Source organism: Macaca thibetana, chromosome 4 (genome assembly GCF_024542745.1).
Source record: "Macaca thibetana thibetana isolate TM-01 chromosome 4, ASM2454274v1, whole genome shotgun sequence".
NCBI lineage: Eukaryota > Metazoa > Chordata > Mammalia > Primates > Cercopithecidae > Macaca > Macaca thibetana.
The window spans coordinates 137,905,565-137,928,694 of NC_065581.1; the positions used below are offsets into that span (position 1 = coordinate 137,905,565).

Below are 23,130 nucleotides of genomic sequence, written 5' to 3' on the forward strand. Positions count from 1 at the left end.
TTTTGGTAGGAGACAGGGTTTCACCATGTTCGCCAGGATGGTCTCAATCTCCTGACCACGTGATCCACCTGCCTCAGCCTCCCAAAATGCTGGGATTACAGGTGTGAGTCACCGCGCCCAGCCTTTTCTACTGTTTTCTTTTGAAACATTATCAGGAGTAGGATTTCTAAGTAAATAAACATTTTAAAGCTTTTGATAGATGGAGGAAGAGGACATGGTCTTTGCCTTCTTTCTCCTCAGTTGCAGGCTCATTTTTCTCTCAGTCTTCATAATTACATTGTCTGATTTAGAGTGTGATTACATTAATGTTAGATCATGTTGCTCAAAATTAAACAAGTAGGTAATTCCAAGATTGATTGGCCATACTATTGTCACTGTATTAATGCTCATTTTGTTACACAGGTTCATCTTCCTTCTCAACTTACCTATTGCCACTTGGAATATATATTGATTCATTATGATGCCAGGCAGTAACATAGGAGTGTTTGATCCAACAGAAATACACAATCAAGGACAGCAAAAGTAACACATGAAAGACCATAATCAAGCTTAATTTCCACTTGCTCTATTTTTTCACATATCTTTAAACTATGGTTTTAGCTTTGATAAATGACTGAAGCTGGAGAAGCCATGGTTGAAATCAACCTATACTTCAGTGCACAGTTGAGGAGCCAGAGACTAAAATCATCTACAGAACCATGACAATGGCAGCATATCTTTTCTTCTTTGAACAAAAATCTATTTTTGCTTTCTTTTTCACTGTATAAAGTTCTTCTGATTTTGTTTTGTTTTTTTGTTTTATTGGGTTTTTTTTTTTTTTTTTTTTTTTTTTTGAGACAGTTTTGCTCTTATTTCCCAGGCTGGAGTGCAATGATGGGATCTCAGCCCACCACAACCTCTGCCTCCGGAGTTCAGGCAATTCTCCTGCCAGCCTCCTGAGTAGCTGGGATTACAGGCGTGCACCACCATGTCCAGCTAATATAGACGAGGTTTCTCCATGTTGGTCAGGCTTGTCTCGAACTGCCAACCTCAGGGGATCCGCCCACCTCAGCCTCCCAAAGTGCTGGGATTATAGGCGTGAGCCACCCTGCCTGGCCTAAAGTATTTTTTAAACATGAAAATAATAAAGATTTTGATAGATGTTGCTGAATTGCTAAACCTTATTTAAATAACTCTGTTTTATCCAATAGTTTTTATCCTCCTTGTTAATCAAGCAGTTGCAGAGTTTTAAAGTAACTTTAACAATTCCTTCTTCTTCCAATTAAATAGCCTAAAACATTCAAAACCAGTAGGCAGCGTGAAAAAGACATATATCCTTGTTGTTCTTTTTTCTCCCTGTTTAGGGGGAGCCCAACACCCTCTGCCCTCACTGGAAGCACAGTGAGCCATCACTGATAATTCAGTAGCAGATATAAAACATAAGGGAAGAAAGAATACTGAGTCATTCTCAGGTTGCCTTCAACTCTGCTTTAAAGCCTTGAGCATGGGTGATAAATGTTATACTCATATAGAGAAACAATTTGCTCAACCCCATAAGAATAACAGAAAGGTGGCTTTTTAAATAATCTAGTTGACTGTATTACATATTTGTCTTGCTCTACTCCAGACTGTCAGGTTTGTCCTAGATACCCAATAAAGTAAACCCTGGAGACTACTAACCCAAGTCCCTGAAGTAGCCACTGATGTCCTGTGATCAATGGATACAAAAAAATAAATAAATAAAATAGGTCGCTCAAACAAAGTACCCTTTCTCTTTTTCCATTCCATCCTCAGCTTTTCCACTTTTGTAGCTGTTTAAAACCTCTGAGTAAAGCCACTGTGTTTTGATACACACCCAGCCTCTGGTAGCTTAAATTACAAGTCAGTCTGCAGTCAGAGAGACTCAAAGCTGTGTCCTAACTTTCAAAGCTGAAAGTGCATAGGAGCTGGCATTTGATCCAATTCAGCATTTGGTTTCACAGCAGAGAGATGAAACAGAGAACTGTACATTTTTAAAAATTAATATGCAGAATATAAAGCTCTTGTAACAATGGTTAAGCCCTGTCTTCACATATTACTAACCAATGAATAAAATGTCAAATATGAGACAATCTGAAAGCATTTCTTCACTGTATCAAATCTAGTTCATCAATTGACAAATATTTTTGTTCATATAGAATAGAAAGGACACTTGTCCAAGCATATTGGGGAAACAAATTATAATAACTATACAGCACTCTCAAAAACTTTAGAATAATAGATGGAGAAATAAGGCAAATAATACAAATAATACATGGTATTGAACAGGAATTATAATGATACACCTAGTATTTCCATAACTTTCTAGAATTTACAAAGTTTAACACTCACATCAGCTCTGCACATTTGGCATTATTGTCACAATTCAATGGATGAAGAAATTGGTATTTAAGAAAACTGCACAGGCCAAGTGTGGTGGCTTACACCTGTAATCCCAGCACTTTGGAAGGCCAAGGTGGGTGGATCACCTGAGGTAAGGAGTTCAAGACCAGCTTGGCCAACATGGTGAAACACTGTCTCTACAAAATTACAAAAATTAGTCAGGCATGATGGCGGGTGCCTGTAATCCCAGCTACTCAGGAGGCTGAGGCAGAAGAATCACTTGAACCTGGGAGGCGGAGCTTGCAGTGAGCCGAGGTCATGCCATTGTGCTCCAACCTGGGTGAAAGAGTGAGACTCTCTCAAAAGAAAAAAAAAAAAAAAAAGAAAACTGCACTTGCTCAAGGTTTCACTCCTTCACTTCTGATCTTCTAGACATATAATTTTTGGAATTTGATCTTGGTATCAAATTCATTATTCTGAATGTTCCAAGAAATTAAATGTCTAGAAGATCAGAATTGAGGCATGACTGTACCAAGCATTCCTAACAGATGCTGTATTTGTCTGGGCCTAGGGACATAGATCATGCCAAGTGCAGACGTTTGTTGGCAAAGGCATGGCAGTGGGAATTCTTGAGGCCTCTCTTGAAATCTGGAAGACAGTGAGTGAACCATCTTGCCTGGAGGGGAGGCTTCCAGTGAGGCTGGGATGGTAAATATAAAGTTGTATACTTTATTCAGTACCCCAGTGGGTACCTAATGAAATTTGGAAGAAAGGAATGATATTATGTCTTTGAAGAAAATGATAGTAGGCTTCAATAGGTAGATGAGTCAGAAGTGTTCTTTATATTTTTAAATAATTTATGCCTGGGAACCTAGGATTGCCTTCCTATAAGACCATAAATGTTCAGACCACTAATCTTGGCAAGATAGTTATAGGTATCTTGAGCTGTCAAAATTCACTCGTGGATGCTCAGTAGCTAAAAGATATACACTTATGGAGGAGGGGCGTTCCAAGATGACTGAATTGGAACAGCTCCAGTCTGCTGCTCCCAGCATGATTGATGCAGAAGACGGGTGTTTTCTGCATTTCCAACTGAGGTAACTGCTTCGTCTAATTGGGACTGGTTGGACAGTGGGTGCAGCCCACAGAAGGCGAACTGAAGCAGGGCAGGGCATCGTCTCACCTGAGAAGTGCAAGGGGTAGAGGGATTTCCCTTTCCTAGCCAAGGGAAGCCATGACAGACTACCTGGAAAAACGGGACACTCCCACACAAATATTGTGCTTCTCCTAACGTCTTAGCAACCGGCAGACAAGGTGATTCTCTAACACGCCTGATTTGGCAGCTCCCACACCCACAGATCCTTGCTCACTGCTAGAGCAGCAGTCGGAGATCAATCTGCCAGATGGCAGCCTGACTGGAGGAGGGGCATCTGCCATTGCTGAGGCGTGAGTAGGTAAACAAAGCGGCCAGGAAGCTTGAACAGGCCTACTGCCTGTTCAGCAAGGCCTACCGCTTCTAGACTCTCTCCACCTCTGTGGGCAGGACATAGCTGAACAAAAGGCAGCAGACAACTTCTGCAGACTTAAATGTCCCTGTCTGACAGCTCTGAAAAGAACAGTGGTTCTCCCAGCACAGCATTTGAGCTCTGAGAATGAACAGATTGCCTCCTCAAGTGGGTCCCTGACCCCTGCTAGCCTAAATGGAAAACACCTCCCAATAGGGGCCAACAAACACTTCATATAGGCGGCTGCCCCTCTTGGATGAAGGTTCCAGAGGAAGGAGCAGGGAGCAATATTTTCTATTCTGCAATATTTGCTATTCTGCAGCCCCCGCTGGTGATACCCAAGCAAACAGTGTCTGGAGTGGAACTCCAGCAAACTCCAACAGAACTGCAGCTGAGGGACCTGACTATTAGAAGGAAAACTGGCCAGGCATGGTGGCTCAGGCTGGGTGTGGTGGCTCACGCCTGCAATCCCAGCACTTTGGGAGGCTGAGGTGGGTGGGTGGTCAGGAGATCGAGACCATCCTGGCTAACACAATGAAACCCTGTCTCTACTAAAAATACAAAAAATTCGCCAGGTGTGGTGGCGGGCACCTCTAGTCCCAGCTAGTTGGGAGGTGGAGGCAGGAGAATGGCGTGAACCAGGGAGGCGGAGCTTGCAGTTAGCTGAGATTGCGCCATGGCACTCTAGCCTGGGCAACAGAGTGAGACACCGTCTCAAAAAAAAAAAAAAAAAAGAAAGAAAAGAAAGAAAAGAAAAGAAGGAAAAGAAGGAAAACTAACAAACAGAAAGGAAAAGCATCAACATGAACAAAAAGGTCATCTACACCAAAACTCCATCTGTAGGTCACCAACATCAAAGACCAAAGATAGATAATACCACAAAGATGGGGAGAAACCAGAGCATAAAAGCTGAAAATTCTAAAACTCAAGAGTGCCTCTTCTCCTCCAAAGGATTGCAGCTCCTTGCCAGCAAGAGAACAAAGCTGGATGGAGAATGACTTTGATGAGGTGAAAGAAGTAGGCTTCAGAAGGTCAGTAATAACAAACTTCCCCAAGCTAAAGGAAGACGTACAAACTCATCACAAGGAAGCTAAAAACCTTGATAAAAGATTAGACAAATGGCTAAACAGTGTAGAGAAGACGTTAAATGACCTGATGGAGCTGAAAATCATGGCACGAGAACTTCGTGACATGTGCATAAGCTTCAGTAGCCGATTTGATCAAGTGGAAGAAAGGGTATCAGTGATTGAATATCAAAGTAATAAAACAAAGTGAGAAGAGAAGGTTAGAGAAAAAAGAGTAAAAAGCGAACAACGCCTCCAAGAAATATGGGACTATGTGAAAAGACCAAATCTACGTTTGATTGCTGTACTGGCGAGTGATGGGGATAATGGAACCAAGTTGGAAAACACTCTTCAGGATATTATCCAGGAAAACTTCCCAAACTAGCAAGGCAGGCCAACATTCAAATTCAGGAAATACAGAGAATACCACAAAGATACTCCTCAAGAAGAGCAACCCCAAGACACATAATTGCCAGATTCACCAAGGTTGAAATGAAGGATAAAGTGTTAAGGGCAGCCAGAGAGAAAGGTTGAGTTACCCACAAAGGGAAGCCCATCAGACTAATAGCGGATCTCTCAGCAGAAACCTACTAACCAGAAGAGAGAAGGGGCCAATATTCAACATTTTTTAATTTTATTTTTTATTTTTTGAGACAGAGTCTCCCTCTGTCACCCAGGCTGGAGTGCTGTGGTGTGATCTCAGCTCACTGCAAGCTCTGCCTCCCAGGTTCACATCATTCTCTTGCCTCAGCTTCCCCAGTAGCTGGGACTATAGGCAACTGCCACCACACCAAGCTTTTTTTTTTTTTTTTTTTTTTTTGTATTTTTAGTAGAGATGGGGTTTCACTATGTTAGCTGGGATGGTCTTGATCTCCTGACCTTGTGATACACCCTCCTTGGCCTCCCAAAGTGCTGGGATTACAAGCGTGAGCCACCATGCCAGGCCTCAACATTCTAAAAGAAAAGAATGTTCAATCCAGAATTTCATATCCAGCCAAACAAAGCTTCATAGGTGAAGGAGAAATAAAATCCTTTCTAGACAAACAAATGCTGAGAGATTTTGTCACCACCAGGACTGCCTCACAAGAGCTCCAGAAGGAAGTGCTAATCATGGAAAGAAACAACTGGTATCAGCCATTGCAAAAACAGGCCAAATTGTAAATACCATCAATGCTATGAAGAAACTGCATCAATTAGTGGGCAAAATAACAAGCTAACATCATAATAACAGAGCAAATTCACACATAACAATATTGACCGTAAATATAAATGAATTAAATGTCCCAATTAAAAGATGCAAACTGGCAAATTGGATAAAGAGGCAAGACCCATCAGTGTGCTGTATTCAGCAGACCCATCTCATGTGCAAAGACACACATAGGCTCAAAATAAAGGGATGGAGGAAGATTTACCAAGCAAATGGGAGAGAAAAAAAAAAAACCAGGGGTTGCAATCCTAGTCTCTGGTAAAACAGACTTTAAACCAACAAAGATCAAAAGAGACAAAGAAGGCCATTACATAATGGTAAAGGGATCAATTCAACAACAGCTAACTATCCTAAATATATATGCACCCAATACAGGAGCATACAAATTCATAAAGCAAGTCCTTAGAAACCTACAAAGAGACTTAGACTCCCAAACAATAAGAGTGGGAGACTTTGGACAGGCACAGTGGCTCATGCCTGTAATCCCAGCACTTTGGAAGGCCAAGGCGGGCGGATCACGAGGTCAAGAGATCAAGACCATCCTGGCTAACATGGTGAAACCCCGTCTCTACTAAAAATACAAAAAATTAGCCAGGTGTGGTGGCGGGTGCCTATAGTCCCAGCTACTCGGGAGGCTGAGGCAGGAGAATAGCGTGAATCTGGTAGGAAGAGCTTGCAGTGAACCAAGATTGAGCCACTGCACTCCAGCCTGCGTGACAGAGTGAGACCCCATCTCAAATAAATAAATAAATAAATAAATAATAATAATAATAATGGGAGACTTTAACACACCACTGTCAATATTAGACAGATCAAGACAGAAGGTTAACAAGGATATCCAGGACCTGACCTCAGCTCTGCAACAAGCAGACCTAATAGACATCTACAGAACTCTCCACCCCAAATCAACAGCATATACTATCTTATCAGCACCGCATCGCGCTTATTCTAAAATTGACCACATAATTGGAAGTAAAGCACTCCTCAGCAAATGTAAAAGAACAGAAATCACAACAAACTGTTTCTCAGACCACAGTGCAATCAAATTAGAACTCAGGATTAAGAAACTCACTCAAAACCGCACAACTACATGGAAACTAAACAACTTGCTCCTGAATGACTGCTGGGTACATAACTAAATGAAGGCAGGAATAAAGACTTTCTTTGAAATCAATGAGAACAAAGACACAATGTACCAGAATCTCTGGGACACATTTAAAGCAGTGTGTAGAGGGAAATTTAGAGCACTAAATGCCCACAACAGAAAGGAGGAAGATCTGAAATTGACACCCTAACATCATAGTTAAAAGAACTAGAGAAGCAAGAGCAAACAAATTCAAAAGCTGGCAGAAGGCAAGAAATAACTAAGATCAGAGCAGAACTGAAAGAAAAACAGACACAAAAAACCCTTCAAAAAAAAAAAAAAAAAATCAGTGAATCCAGGAGCTGGTTTTTTGAAAAGATCAACAAAATGGATAGACCGCTAGCAAGACTAATAAAGAAGAAAAGAGATAAGAGTCAAATAGATGCAATAAAAAATGATAAAGGGAATATCACCACAAATCCCACAGAAATACAAACTACCATCAGAGAATACTATAAACACTTATGTGCAAATAAACTAGAAAATCTAGAAGAAATGGATAAATTCTTGGACACATACACCCTCCTAAGACTAAACCAGGAAGAAGTTGAATCTCTGAATAGACCAATAACCAGCTCTGAATTTGAGGCAATAATTAATAGACTACCAACCAAAAAATGTCCAGGACCAGACGGAATTAACTGCCGAATTCTACTAGAGGTACAAAGAGGAGCTGGTACCATTCCATCTGAAACTATTCCAATCAATAGAAAAAGAGGGAATCCTCCCTAACTCATTTTATGAGGCCAACATCATCCTGATACCAAAGCCTGGTAGAGACACACACAAAAAGAGAATTTTAGACCAACATCCCTGATGAACATCAATGTGAAAATCCTCATTAAAATACTGGCAAACTGAATCCAGCAGCCCATCAAAAAGGTTATTCATCATGATCAAGTTGGCTTCATCTCTGGGATGTGAGGCTGGTTCAACATATGCAAATCAAGAAACGTAATCCATCACCTAAACAGAACCAATAACAAAACCCACATGATTTTCTCAATAGATGCAGAAAAGGCCTTCGGCACAATTCAACAGCCCTTCAGGCTAAAAACTCACAATAAACTAGGTATTGATGGAACATATCTCAAAATAATAAGAACTATTTTTGACAAACTCACAAACAATATCATACTTATGGGCAAAAACTGGAAGCATTCCCTTTGAAAACTGGCACAGGACAAGGATGTCCTCTCTAACCACTACTACTCAACATAGTGCTGGAACTTCTGGCCAGGGCAACCAGGCAAGAGAAGGAAATAAAGGATATTCAATTAGGAAATGAGGAGGTCAAATTGTCCCTGTTTGCAGATGACATGATTGTACATTTAGAAAACCCCATCGTCTCAGCCCAAAATATCCTTAAACTGATAAGCAACTTCAGTAAGTCTCAGGATACAAAATCAATGTGCAAAAATCACAAGTATTCCTATACACCATTAACAGACAAACAGAGAGCCAAATCATCAGTGAACTCCCATTCACAATTGCTACAAAGAGAATAAAATACCTAGGAATCCAACTTACAAGGGATGTGAAGAACCTCTTCAAGGAAAACTAAAAACCACTGCTCAACGAAGTAAAAGAGGACACAAACAAATGGAAGAATATTCCATGCTCATGAATAGGAAGAATCAATATCGTGAAAACGGCCATACTGACCAAAGTAATTTATAGATTCAATGCCATTCCCATCAAGCCACCAATGACTTTCCTCACAGAATTGGAGAAAACTACTTTAAAGTTCATATGGAACTAAAAAAGAGCCTACATTGCCAAGACAATCCTAAGCCAAAAGAACAAAGCTGAAAGCATCACGCTACCTGACTTCAAACTATACTACAAGGCTACAGTAACCAAAACAGCATGGTGCTGGTACCAAAACAGATATATAGACCAATGGAACAAAACAGAGGCCTCAGAAATAACACCACACATCTACAACCATCTGATCTTTGACAAATCTGACAGAAACAATAAATGGGGGAAGGATTCCCTATTTAATATATGGTGCTGGGGAAACTGGCTAGACATATATAGAAAGCTGAAACTGGATCCCTTCCTTACACTTTATACAAAAATTAATTCAAGATGGATTAAAGACTTAAATGTTAGACCTAAAACCATAAAAACCCTAGAAGAAAACCTAGACAATACCATTCAGGACATAGGTATGGGCAAGGACTTCATGAGTAGAACAGCAAAAGCAATGGCAACAAAAGCCAAAATTGACAAATGGGGTCTAATTAAACTAAAGAACTTCTGCAAAGCAAAAGAAACTACCATCAGAGTGAACAGGCAACCTACAGAAAGGGAGAAAAGTTTTGCAATCTACCCAACTGACAAAGGGCTAATATCCAGAATCTACAAAGAACTTAAACAAATTTACAAGAAAAAAACAAACAACCCCATCAAAAAGTCGACAAAGGATATAAACAGATACTTCTCTAAAGAAGACATTTATACAGCCAACAGACACATGAAAAAATGCTCATCATCACTGGTCATCAGAGAAATGCAAATCAAAACCACAATGAGATACCATCTCACGCCAGTTAGAACGGCAATCTTTAAAAAGTCAGGAAACAACAGATGCTGGAGAGGATGTAGAGAAATAGTAATGCTTTCACATTGCTGGTGGGAGTGTCAATTAGTTCAACCATTGTTGAAGGCAGTGTGGCAATTCCTCAAAGATCTAGAACTAGAATTACCATTTGACCCAGCGATCCCATTACTGGGTATATACCCAAAGGATTATAAATCATGCAACTATAAAGGCACATGCACATGTATGTTTATTTTGTCACTATTCACAATAGCAAAGACTTGGAACCAACCCAAATGTCCATCAGTGACAGACTGGATTAAGAAAATGTGGCATATATACACCATGGAATACTATAGCAGCCATAAAAAAGGATGAGTTCATGTCCTTTGCAGGGGCATGGATGCAGCTAGAAACCATCATTCTCAGCAAACTCTCACAAGGACAGAAAACCAAACACTGCATGTTCTCACTCATAGGTGGGACCTGAAAAATGAGATCACTTGGACACAGGGCGAGGAACATCACACACTGGAGCCTGTCACTGAGGGGGGAACTGGGGGAGGGATAGCATTAGGAGAAATACGTAATGTGAATGATAAGTTGATGTGTGCAGCAAGCCAACATGGCACATGTATACCTGTGTATTAAACCTGCACGTTGTGCTCATGTACCCTAGAACTTAGAGAGTATAAAAAAAAAAAAGATACACACTTACGTCAACTCTTTCTTTGTAGCAGTGCCTAGAAATTCAAAGAATTGTTGTTGTTGTTTTTAATATAAGAAATTTGGGTCATTATCATCTCTAGTAAATAGTCTCTGTATTCAAGGACCTTGAACATTTTCTGAAGAATAGTCTTGTTTCCCAAAGGCCTTGAGATAACCAAGAAACTGGGAAGAAGCATGGCAGAGAGGAAATGAATGAGATAGCAGTAACAACTGGTTTATAATCTATGAGAGTGGGGCTTTCAGACTTACTGATAGATGGGATCTTGTGTTAGAAAACATTGCCTCTTTATCTTTCTAGATCAGGGCTGAAATCGTTATCTTCAGTCTTGCTGAGACAACATAATAAAGGCTACGTCACTAGTACTTTCTTCAACAGACCTTGGTCTCACTTCTAAAATTCTCTGGCACTGAAGTGTAAGGAGAATCTGGATTTGAAGAGATCACTAAAATGGTTTTGATGAATATTATACCAATTACTTTCATAAAATATATCAAAGCAAGACACATTAGGATGAACAGGATTAATTTGCATTCTGAAAATGTTTTCAACGCTTAAATAATTGGATATGAACATTGAAGCAGTATAATACAAAATGACTCTTTTAATTATTCCTTTCCTTCCATTTTCTGATTCCACATTTCTTGATATTTTTAAGGACATAAAAAAGAATTTTTTCTTGTATGGATCTTATATAGTTCGATATAATTGATACCCATGGGTTATGACTATAATTTCTGTGACATTAAAAGACAGTAATCACTGCACCAAGTCAACCTACATTTATTGAGCCTCTGTACACACTATCATTTTGAACATCATAGAAAACTGGTCCTTTGCACATGCACACACATGTTTATTGCGGCACTATTCACAACAGCAAAGACTTGGAACCAACCCAAATGTACATCTGTGACAGAATGGATTAAGAAAATGTGGCACATATACATTATGGAATACTATGTAGCCATAAAAAAGGATGAGTTCGTGTCCTTTGTAGAAACATGGATGCAGCTGGAAACCATCATTCTCAGCAAACTATCGCAAGAACAGACAACCAAACACCGCATGTTCTCACTCATAGGTGGGAATTGAACAATGAGATCACTTGGATACGGAAAGGGGAACATCACATACCGGGGCTTATTGTGGGGAAGGGGGAGGGAGGAGGGATGGCATTGGGAGTTATACCTGATGTAAATGATGAGTTGATGGGTGCAGCACACCAACATGGCACATGTATACATATGTAACAAACCTGCACGTTGTGCACTTGTACCCTAGAACTTAAAATATAATAAAAAAGAAAACTGGTCCTTTGCCTTCAAGTATTAAAACTGGCTACAGACAGAAAATATACATGCTTTGAACCCTTTCCAAAGTCAGGAGGTTGGTGAGCATAAAACAATATTGTAACAGCACAAATTAAATACACACATGTAAGATATAATCAGAGTGAAAATGATGACAGACTAGACAGATTGAGTAATAATATATCTGATCACAGATGGTATCCATATCCCTGCTAGCAGATAAAGATTTCACAAGGTCCCAGTGTCTTGGGAGCCCACAGATAAACTAGAAGTCCAGTAGCAGAGTGGCTAGCAACCCTGCCCTACTGGCAACCCAAGGGCGTCTAATCTTTTGGCTTCCCTGGGCCACATTGGAAGAACTGTCTTGGGCCACAGAAAATACACAAACACTAATGATAGCTGATGAGCTAAAAATAAAAATCACCCAAAAAAATCTCATAATGTTTTAAAAAAGTTTATGAATTTGTGCTGGGCTGCATTCAAAGTCATCCTGGGCCACATGCAGCCCATGGATCATGGGTTAGACAAGTTTGTTTTAGACAGAGGAAATAGTAAGTTAAAACGTCCTAAGACAGCAATGTGCCTAGTGTGTCAGAGGCACAGCAAAGACTCCAGTGTGGCAAAGGGTGAGCAAGAGAGACAGAAATAGAAGCGAAACTAGAAAAGTAATAAGGAACCAAGTTGTGTAGGGCCTTGTAGGATGTCTTAAGGACTTATGCTTGCACCCTGACTAAATAGCCATTTCAGGGTTTTAAGCAAAGACATGGCATGATCTCACACATTTTAAAGTGATTTCTCTGCTGTGTTGATAATTTTTTAAAAAAATCTAAACATGTAATTTTTATCTACCTCTTAAACCAGAAGTTTATAAAAATATTATATATCAGGTGAAAAAAATAAACGCCTTGTCCTTAGTGTGCAAAAATGTGACTAACTCATCCTCATTTGGGCATGTGGCAAAAAAAATGGTACAAGTTGGAACTGACCCACCTGTCCTCTGTAACCCTGCCACCCGTATGACCAGTTGTACACACTAAGGAACCAGCTGGTCAGGATTAGGAAGGTAGAACAATAGGAAGGTGTGGGTGGCAGATGCTTCTCATCGCAAGTGCAAGTTCAACTACTGATCTCTCCTCCTACTCCTACTCAGATGAATACCAGCTTCCTCTCAAGTACATTAACAGCATTTTTATTAATAAAAAATAAAAATTCTTTATTTCAATTACTTTCTCTAAAAATATTGCTTCAGTCATCAGAATAAAATGCAAAATCCCAACTTTGAAATCCAAGGCTTCATCAGCAAAGCCCTGTTCTTTCCCACATTTTTTGTCTTTCCTTAACACAGATGGTGGGCTTCAGCCCAACTGAACTGCTATTTTCTACTTCTTTGCTCATGCTGTTTTCTCCACCTAAAAGGCTTCCTGGCTCCCATTTCCTCTGGTCTAAATCACACCCCAAACAAGGCAACAAAATACATTTGAAAGAGCAAGAACTTAGAATAAGAAGCCCTGAGAGACTAATTGTTTGGGATTTTGTTTGTTTGTTTGTTTTGAGATGGAGTTTTGCTCTTGTTACCCAGGCTGGAGTGCAATGGTGCCATCTCAGCTCACTGCCATCTCTGCCTCCTGAGTTCATGCGATTCTCCTGCCTCAGCCTCCTGAGTAGGTGGGACTACAGGCATGCGCCACCACACCCAGCTAATTTTGTATTTTTAGTAGAGACGGGGTTTCTCCATGTTGGTCAGGCTGGTCTCAAACTCCCGACCTCAGGTGATTTATCAGCCACCTTGGCCTCCCAAAGTGCTGGGATTACAGGCGTGAGCCACTGCGCCTGGCTGAGATACTAATTGTTAAATGTGAGTCACATCACTTGAACTTTCTCAGCCTCTTTCCTTATGTGCTGCTGCCTACCTTGTGGAATTTGTTATACATCAAATAGATGATATAAGTGAAAGAACCCATAGACTGAAAAAAGGAACTACACTAGTTTACATATTTATTCATTAAAAGGGAAAAGGTTGAAAATAATTATAGGTTATGTCAGACAATATTCAGGAATAAGAAGGCAGGGTGATAAGTGCTGTCAGGAAAGAGGATGAGGGCTCCTGGAGTCTCTTATCCAATTGTACCCGATCGTTGGGTGGAAAGAAAGAAATCAGGCCTGCCCTAACATTTGTGGGGCTTAGGGCAATAGTACAAAAGGAGACCCATATTTCATATGTCACTTACCATCATGGCAACAAAATTGCAAAATATGTGTAAAACTATGGTTTTTATATGACTGAAAGTATGCAAAATACCAAATTTGACTGAATTCAATTACTGTTACACATATCAGTGTGTTTTGTCAATAGACAGGTGATGTGATGAGTAACACAATGAAGATAAATTTAATGAATAAATTATCATACATTTTATAACATTTATTTTTTATGTCTTTAGCAAAACCACTAATGATGTGCTATATGTGTAAAATACACACAAATTTTTGAAGACTCACTACCAATAAATGAGAATGTAAAATATCTCATTAATCACTTCTGTATTGATTACATACTGATATAATTTTGTGTATACATTACATTAAATACAACATATTATTTAAAGTATGTATATATAGCCCTCATTTACTTTCACATTTTAGGTAAAACTATGCACTCAGCAGTCTAAAGCGAATTTTAGCTATTACTGCTTCTCATTTTATTTCTGAGTCAAGAGACATAAGACATTTATTGTAATCATTGTTCTTTCCATCCTTTTTTTGACTGGACACTAGGACATGTCAGGGGCAAGGGCTGTAGCTCAAGAACCTGCATAGGCCCAGGTTCAGTTGAAGTTCACCATTGGCTATGCTGTCTTCTGGTTTCTCCCTTTCTCTTTAGGGTCACTATGATGCAGATTTTTAGACCTGGCAGGGTGAGAGGTGGGGAGGACTCTGAATTCAAATGGGCCCTGTGAACAGGAAGAGAATGCAGCACCTTGAACCGGGCACAATCTCAGAGACCCCAGAAAATCACACCCAGAAAAATCTTCCTCCGGAAACTTGGAATACTGGAAAGAATTTCTTCCTAAAATAATGTCACATTAGGTAACGGACAGCAGCATTCAAATCACTTCCCATAAAACCATATTGCATGTTTTGTGGAAGTCTTTGAGTATATTGTAAAATTAGGGACATCAGAGCTCTCAGAAACAATCTTGAAATTGTAGAGGAGGCCCGGCGCAGTGGCTCACACCTGTAATCCCAGCACTTTGGGAGGCCAAGGTGGGCAGATCACCTGAGGTCAGGAGTTCAAGACCGGCCTGGCCAAGATGGTGAAACCCTGTCTCTACTAAAAATACAAAAATTAGCTGGGCATGGTGGCGGGTGCCTGTATCCCAGCTACTCGGGAGGCTGAGGCAGGATAATCGCTTGAACCCAGGAGGCAGAGGTGCAGTGAGCCGAGATTACAACACTGCACTCCAGCCTGGGCAAAACAGGGAGACTCCATCTAAAAAAAAAAAAAAAAAAAAAAGAAAGAAAGAAAGAAAGAAAGAAAGAAAGAAAGAAAGAAAGAAAGAAAGAAAGAAAGAAAGAAAGAAAGAAAGAAAGAAAGAAAGAAAGAAAGAAAGAAAGAAAGAAAGAGAAAGAGAGAAATTGAAGAGGAATTGTAAAATGGCGCATATTCTATCAGATAGAGCCTATATCTTTAATCATATCACTGGTAGGAATTCTTATCTGGTCAACTCAAGTAGAGGAAGTGATATGGTTTGAATCTGTGTCCTTGTCCAAATCTCATGTCAAATTGTAATCCCCAGGTTGGAGGTGGGGCCAGGTGAGATGTGATTGGATCATTGAGGTGGATCCTTCCTGAATGGTTTAGCACCATTCTCTTGGTGCAGTTCTCGTGACAGAGTTCTTGAGAGAGATGGTTGTTTAATAAGTTTGTAGCACCACCCTGTTCTCTCTCTTCCTCCTGCTCCAGCCATGTAAGACGTGCCTGCTTCCCACTCACCTTCTGCCATGATTGTAAGTTTTCTGAGGCCTCCACAGAAGCCAAGCAGAAGCTGTTATTCTTCTTGCAAAGCCTGCAGAACCGGGAGCCAATTAAACCTCTTTTCTTTATAAATTACATAGTCTCGGGTATTTTTAGCAATGTAAGAACAAACTAATACATGTAGCAAATTCAGATAAGTATGATTTAAAAATTCTGAATCTTTGTCTTTTTAATCTGAATTATTTAGACTGAGGAAATAACCCAAGGATTTAGAACACTCGGGATGTTTGGGCATAGGATGGGGGTTGGGGGTTGATCACAGGGACAGGTAAAGTAAATTTCCTTCCTGCTAGAAGGAGAGTTTGAAGAAAGGTGTTGAGGCATCTGTACAGTCTTCCTCGAGGAACAGGCTGGGAAGCAGGGAGAGTCAGGGTCAGCAGATGCTCTCAGCATGGCCTGGAGTAGAGCAAGTGTAACACTGAGTGGGTGAAAGGAAAATGGTAACAGGAGAAAAGAAGGCAGGAAATCCTCTTGCTTTTTTTGTCTCCCTCCTCTTCCGTTTTACCCCATAACACACACGCTCTATGGGGGAGGTATGCCCTGAGAAAGAGTTTAAACACCAGGGTTGTACCCAGGATACAGTGTTGTTCTCATCCACAGAGACAAACAGGTGAGAGGATTTCCATTGTCCTTAAGAAAGCGGTAATGAGATACTTGACAGAAAGCTGATAGTAGAACGCATAAACACCCTCACAGAGGATGACCAAAAATATGTAAAGCTGAGGTGCGAAAGGCAAGAACTATGAATAAGCCATGAGGCCAAGCAGCCAAGATACAACAGATACAGGAAAAAAAAAGAGAAGAAGAAGAAAAGAGAATCAACTTTATAAGAGAATATTGTTTGGCCAAGTGGGGAGAAACAAATAAACAATATAATTGGTCTTCTAACAGGTGGGATGCAACACTCCCCTTTCTGAGCTATTAAATTTGATTGTAGCTCTAGGCAGGTAGAGGTAAAAATGAGAGGAAAAGGATCAGATCTGGAAGTCCTTTAGAACCTCATCCCAATTGGGGTTAAATGTAACGGAAACATAATTATTGGTATCAGGACCCAAACTGATGTGAACTTAGAGAAAGGCTGGGCAATCCTCCTCCTTAAAATATTTTATATTTTTAAATTAGTGTTACACTGTCTGTAACAGTCAAAGTTAGCCTGGGCATGGTGGCTCACACCTGTAATCCCAGCACTTTGGGAGGTAGAGGCAGGCAGATCATCTGAGGTCAGGAGTTCGAGACCAGCCTGACCAACATGGAGAAACCCCGTCTCTTCTAAAAAATACAAAATTAGCTGGGCATGGTGGCAGGAACCTGTAATCCCAGCTACTCAGGCCGCTGAGGCAGGAGACTCACTTGAACCCGGGAGGCAGAGGTTGTAGTGAGCCAAGATCATGCCATTGCACTCCAGCCTGGGCAACAGGAGCGAAACTCCATCTCAAAAAAAAGGAAAAAAAGGCCGGGTGCAGTGGCTCATGCCTGTAATCCCAGCACTTTGGGAGGCCAAGGTGGGCAGATTGCCTGAGGTCAAGAGTTCGACACTAGTCTGCCAACATGGTGAAACACTGTCTCTACTGAAAATACAAAAAAATTAGCCAGGCATGGTGGTGTGAACCTGCAATCCCAGCTACTTGGGAGGCTGAGGCAGGAGAATTGCCTGAACCAGGGAGGTGGAGGTTGCAGTGAGCCAAGATCACACCACTGCATTGCAGTCTGGGAGACAGAGTGAGACTCCATCTCAAAAAAAAAAAATGAAAATGAAATCAAAAACAACAAAATAAAACACTCAAAGTTAGCCTGTTCATTACCCTTCTTTCTGTAGGGCAAACATGCAGAAATATGTTTTTTTGTTATTTATTCAGCCCATATTCATTGGCCTTTTTCTTCTAGTTAGATCAAAATGAAAAATTAGAACAAAACTGTTTTTAATCTTTGAACTCATCTTTTTTTATCATGTAATATAAAAATAATTTATCTAATTAAACATGTTTGAAAGAGATATTTGCATAAGGTAGTAACTTTTGAATATGGGGAATGTTTATTTTGGTTTTGGTTTTGTTTTTGTCCAGTCCAACAGAGCAATTTGGAAAGCTATGCTATAAGCATTTACAAGGTCATGTTTGGACAAAAACTTACTTGATAATAGTCAAACTGTGAAAGTGTTACTGGAAAGAGGTCCCAATCCAGACCTCAAGAAAGGGTTCTTGGACCTCACACAAGAAAGAATTCAGGGCATGTTCACAGAGTAAAGTGAAAACAAGTTTATTAAGAAGCTAAAGGAATAAAAGAATGGCTACTCCCTAGGCAGAGCAGTGGCATGAGCTCCTCAGCTGCCTATACCTATGGTTGCTTCTTGATTATATGCCAAAAAAAGGGTGGATTATTCATGAGTTTTCCGGGAAAAAGATGGGCAATTCCTGGAACTAAGGGTTCCTCCCCTTTTTAGACCATATAGGGTAACTTCCTGACGTTACCCTGGCATTTGTAAGCTGTCATGGTGCTGGCGGGTAGCGTCTTTTAGCACATTAATGCATTATAATTAGCACATAATGAGCAGTGAATATAACCAGAGGTCACTTCCTCTCTGTCTTGGTATTGGTTGGATGTGGTCAGCTTCTTTACCACATGCTGTTTTGTCAGCAAGGTCTTTGTGACCTGTATGCATTGATCTCTGTTGGGGTAATCAGGCCCAACACAAGACCATGAGGGTTACGAAGTCTGGCAGAGTCAAAGGAATGAGACAAGTTAAGAGTACATAAAGTGGGTCCAGGGGGACAATGCTAGTATAGAGGCTGCAAAGGCCTGGAGCTCTGGAAGCCCACATTATTTATTGGTGATCAAACAAAGAAGCAGGTGGTGAGAATGTGCGGATGTGAAGGTAAACAGGTGAGGACATGAGGACATGGGGGTAGAAAGATAGCAGTACATCAAGCACAGCTATGATGGTTTAGAATTTTCTTTGATACATATGTAATATGCTCTGCTACCTGAGATAAGGAGAACATGTTTACGAGCCTGGGAGAGCAAGAAGCAAGGAATGAACAATTCTGTGCACATTCCAGAGGCCACAAGGGGTTTTATAACCTGAGTCTTGGATTCCATCCAAGTCATGAGAGGTTTTATGCCCTGGGCTTAGACTGTGGTGCGGCAGGGCAGCCTTCCACCCTTTGGCACAGAGTTTGGTGTTCCAAGGCCACGAGGGGTTTAGACCCTGGACCCAGGACATGTTCCAAGACTCTTTTACATTATGACAGATATGCTAGTCCTGCCTCAGCTCTTCTACCAACAACCTCCTATCTTACCCTGTGACTAAGAATGCCTTAACCTCCTGGGAATGCAGTGCAGTAGGTCTCACTCTTATTTTACTCACTCTCTATTCGAGATGGAGTTGCTTTGGTTCCAACACCTCTAACAAAAGAAGTATAAGATGAAGCAATTAGGCCATCTGGACATCACCAGAAGGAGGTCAGGGTTTCATCATTTTGAATAAAGTATTTTGAATCTGTATTCAAAAGGAAAGTATTTTGAATCTGAATTTTCTACCTGACAGATGTAACTTTATAACTATATAAATTTTTTTTAATTTGAAGAAACTATACTTCATTATATAGTCATTGATTTTCATTACACAAAAAATAAAAACATGTATTAAAAATATGTAAATAATTATACCAAATTGCTATGGGTGTGTGTGCATTTATGTGATGAGGTATGTTCCTTCTTCTTTCCTCTGTTTTCTAAGTTTATTTTTTACTTTTTTATTTATGAGACAAGAGTCTCACTTGGTTGCCCAGGCTGGAGTGCAGTGGCCTGATCTCGGCTTGCTGCAAACTTCACCTCGTGGGTTCAAGAGATTCTCCTGTCTCAGCCTCCTAAGTAGCTGGGATTACAGGTGTCTGCCACCACACCCAGCTAATTTTTGTATTTTTAGTAGAGAGGGGATTTCACTATGTTTGCCAGGCTGGTCTCGAACTGGTGACTTCAGGTGATCCGTCTGCCTCAGCCTCCCAAAGTGCTGGGATTACAGGCATGAGCCACCGCACCTGGACTGTTTCCTAAGTTTATTTAAAATTTCTTATATGATCTAAATAATAAATCAATGTTAAAAATAAATGAATAAATAAAAACCCCAAGGCTATTAATAATCACCTTGCTTGTAGTAATTTTGAAAGTTATAAAATCATTTTCAACTTCTTCTGTACCACTGAAGGCATTGACTGCATCTTGAAAGATTCTCTTTTCTTGGTCCCCATCCCCTGCAGTCTATTTTCTTTCCCTAACTTTGGTTGCTCCCATTTAGGGTGCTTTTTACCTTCCTCTGATGGCCCCTTAAATGTAGGTGGCCCACAGCTTTCAGTTCTCTCTCTTCTTTCACCAAAATATCTCATTCATTACTGTCGCTTTTTAAACATTTTTATTCTAGTTTTTGATTTTTTGATTGCCCCTTGCATGTATCCACTAGGCAACTTATCCTAAAGATATTTCTCCACACTCCAGAAGCACAAGATAAAACAGTGGCTCCTACAACTCAGCAAGCACCTGACTTGAGGGTAAAGAGGATGGTAAAGGAGGAGACATGCTAGTCTTCCCATGAGAAGGGACAGGTGAAAGGAGAATTTTCAACTGGTACACCAAGAAAGCAATCTCTTTCCCAGTCTCTAACTTGCCCTTAACAAGGGAGACTGAAGAGGTTGTACTCTTTGCTGGAAAGTCTTTTGTTGCCAAATCCCACCATGAGGATATCTAGTGTCATTTGTTCCTGGACATGAGCAGTCCCTATAGTAAACAATCATTAGAGCAAGAAAGGGTCTCCATAGGTACAACACCTTCATATTTCTCATTTATCTAATTAACAAATGTTGACTATCCTCAAAATTGTCTACAGATCCTTCAGGAAGACACATATTAAACTGGCAATTACACAGATCATTATTTAATTATAGTCTATTAAATGCTATGAAGGAAAAATACAGGATGTTGAGAGTATTTAATGGAGAAGCTTACCTATTTAGGGCATCAGGAAAGACTTCCCTGAGAAAGTGTCCTTTAATTGAAAGGTAGAGGGCAAGTAGGAGTTAAGCAAAGTGATGGGAAAAGAGTCTTCCATGAAAAGCAGTTGTAAAACCCAGGGTCTATGTTGGTATGAAGCTTGATACGCGGTAAGAACTGAAGGCAGATCAGTGTGTCTGGAATTGATCAAGAAGAGGGGCTAATGAAGGGGGCTTATAAGCATGCTGAGACCAGATCTTGGAGAATCCTGCTAAGAATGTTAGTCAGACTGCAATTTCATTGTATTGTGTAGTAGCTTGCCTTAGAATCAGGTTCTATGAATTTTTCCAAATGTACCCATCTTTGTACTCTAATGCAACTTAACTAAGATATTTTTGGCTGGGCACAGTGGCTCAGGCTTGTAATCCTAGCACTTGAGGAGGCCAAGGTGGGCAGATCACCTGCAGTCAGCTCAAGGCGAGCCTGGCCAACATGGTGAAACCCCAGCTCTACTAAAAGTACAAAAATTAGCCAGGCATAGTGGCATGCACCTGTAACCCCAGCTACTTAGGAGGCTGAGGCAGGAGATTTGCTTGATTCCAGGAGGCAGAGGCTGCAGTGAGTCAAGATCGCATCACTGCACTCCAGCCTGGGCAACAGAGCAAGACCTGGTCTCAAAAAAAAAAAAAAGATATTTTTGATCAACAAATATACAATACTTCATTTTGTGAAGTAGAAAGCCAAAAGAAATCATGTATGAAAATATCAGATTTAAAAAAATAACATTTTGCCCAGGCACAGTGGCTCAAGCCTGTAATCCTAGCACTTTGGGAGGCTGAGGTGGGTGGATCACCTAAGGTCAGGAGTTTGAGACAGCCTGGTCAACATGGTGAAACCCCATCCCTACTAAAAATACAAAAATATTGAGAAAAAAGAGGCTGGGCACGGTAGTCCACACCTATAATTCTAGCACTCTGAGAGGTCCAGATGGGAGGTTCACTTGAATCCAAGAGTTTAAGACCAGCCTAGGCAACATAGCGAAACCCTGTCTCTATTATAAAAAAATGCCAAAAATTGGCCAGGCATGGTGGCACCTGTAGTCCCACTACTTGGGAGGCTAGGTGGGAAAATCATCTGTGTTTAGGAAACTGAGCCTGCAGTGAGCCATGATTGCACCTCTACACTCCAGCCTAGGCAACAGAGCTAGAACCTGTACCCCGCCAAAAAAAAAAAAAAAAAAAAAAAAAAAAAAAAAAAAAAAAAAAAAAAAACTATGAAAAAAAAGGATAAGAAATATATTGTATTATTCTATTTCAAAACTACATGATAGTTTATAATAGATTATGTAATACATCTATGGACTTATAGACCGTTGACCAAATTAGCCAAAAAACAAATTTACTGAGGTAAACTATTTTTTAAATAACGGCTTTATTTCCCTCTATTTATGATCTGATTTTTTTTAACATTAGTCTCTTTCAACCTTTTTCAGGCCCCATCTGTCTGTATCTATTCTAATGTCAATTATTTTAATAACTAATATTTTAAAGTTATGTGCTGTAATTGTTTGAATTACTTTAAAAATGAACAACACTGGAAAGCTAGACCATGTTTCTAAGTAAGGCTGCTGTTTTAACAAACTAAGTACAGCAATTAAACTTAGTACTGTTCAGCTTTCCAGTCTCAGGATTAAACAAGGCCGTTATCTTTTTAACAAGTTAGTATGTGTCACTGTATTAAACTATTATTTTATCATCTGATTGTTAAGAATGCAAAGGAAGGCCACCAATGATGGTAAAAATGTTTACGGAAAAAGTAGAATAATAATTGACCTCTACAGATGACCTCATGGTTTTTATATTCTCATATGTCCCAAATTGAACTCTTTGCTATATCCTTGGGCTTGCTGAGATGTTTTTACTATCTGCACTATTTATTCACACTGTTTCCTAAGCTAGAAGTCTTAGAGTTTCTTCTCTCAGAAACTCAAACTAGTTAAACAACTTCTAATGATGAGGTTATTGGGCCCATCTCTTTATTCTGCCCACATTAACCTACTCATTATTATCCAAACATGGCCTTTATACATGCCATTACTTGCAAGGAAGAATCTTTATTCTTTATGTCTGACCAGCTTCTTTCGTCCTTCAAGTTTCATCTCTGATGTTCAGTTCCTCCAAGAAAGTAGCACCCTGTCCTATGCTCCATCAGTGACTCTGTCGTTCTTGTGGTATTGGAATTTACTTGCATATATGTCTGACAC

At 40.1% G+C, this 23,130-nt stretch overlaps 1 pseudogene; it reads left to right on the plus strand.

The window, feature by feature from the left end:
• The first annotated feature begins 214 nt into the window (after positions 1-214).
• LOC126952689 (protein cornichon homolog 4-like) lies at positions 215-617 on the plus strand (annotated as a pseudogene).
• Positions 618-23,130: the final 22,513 nt, after the last annotated feature.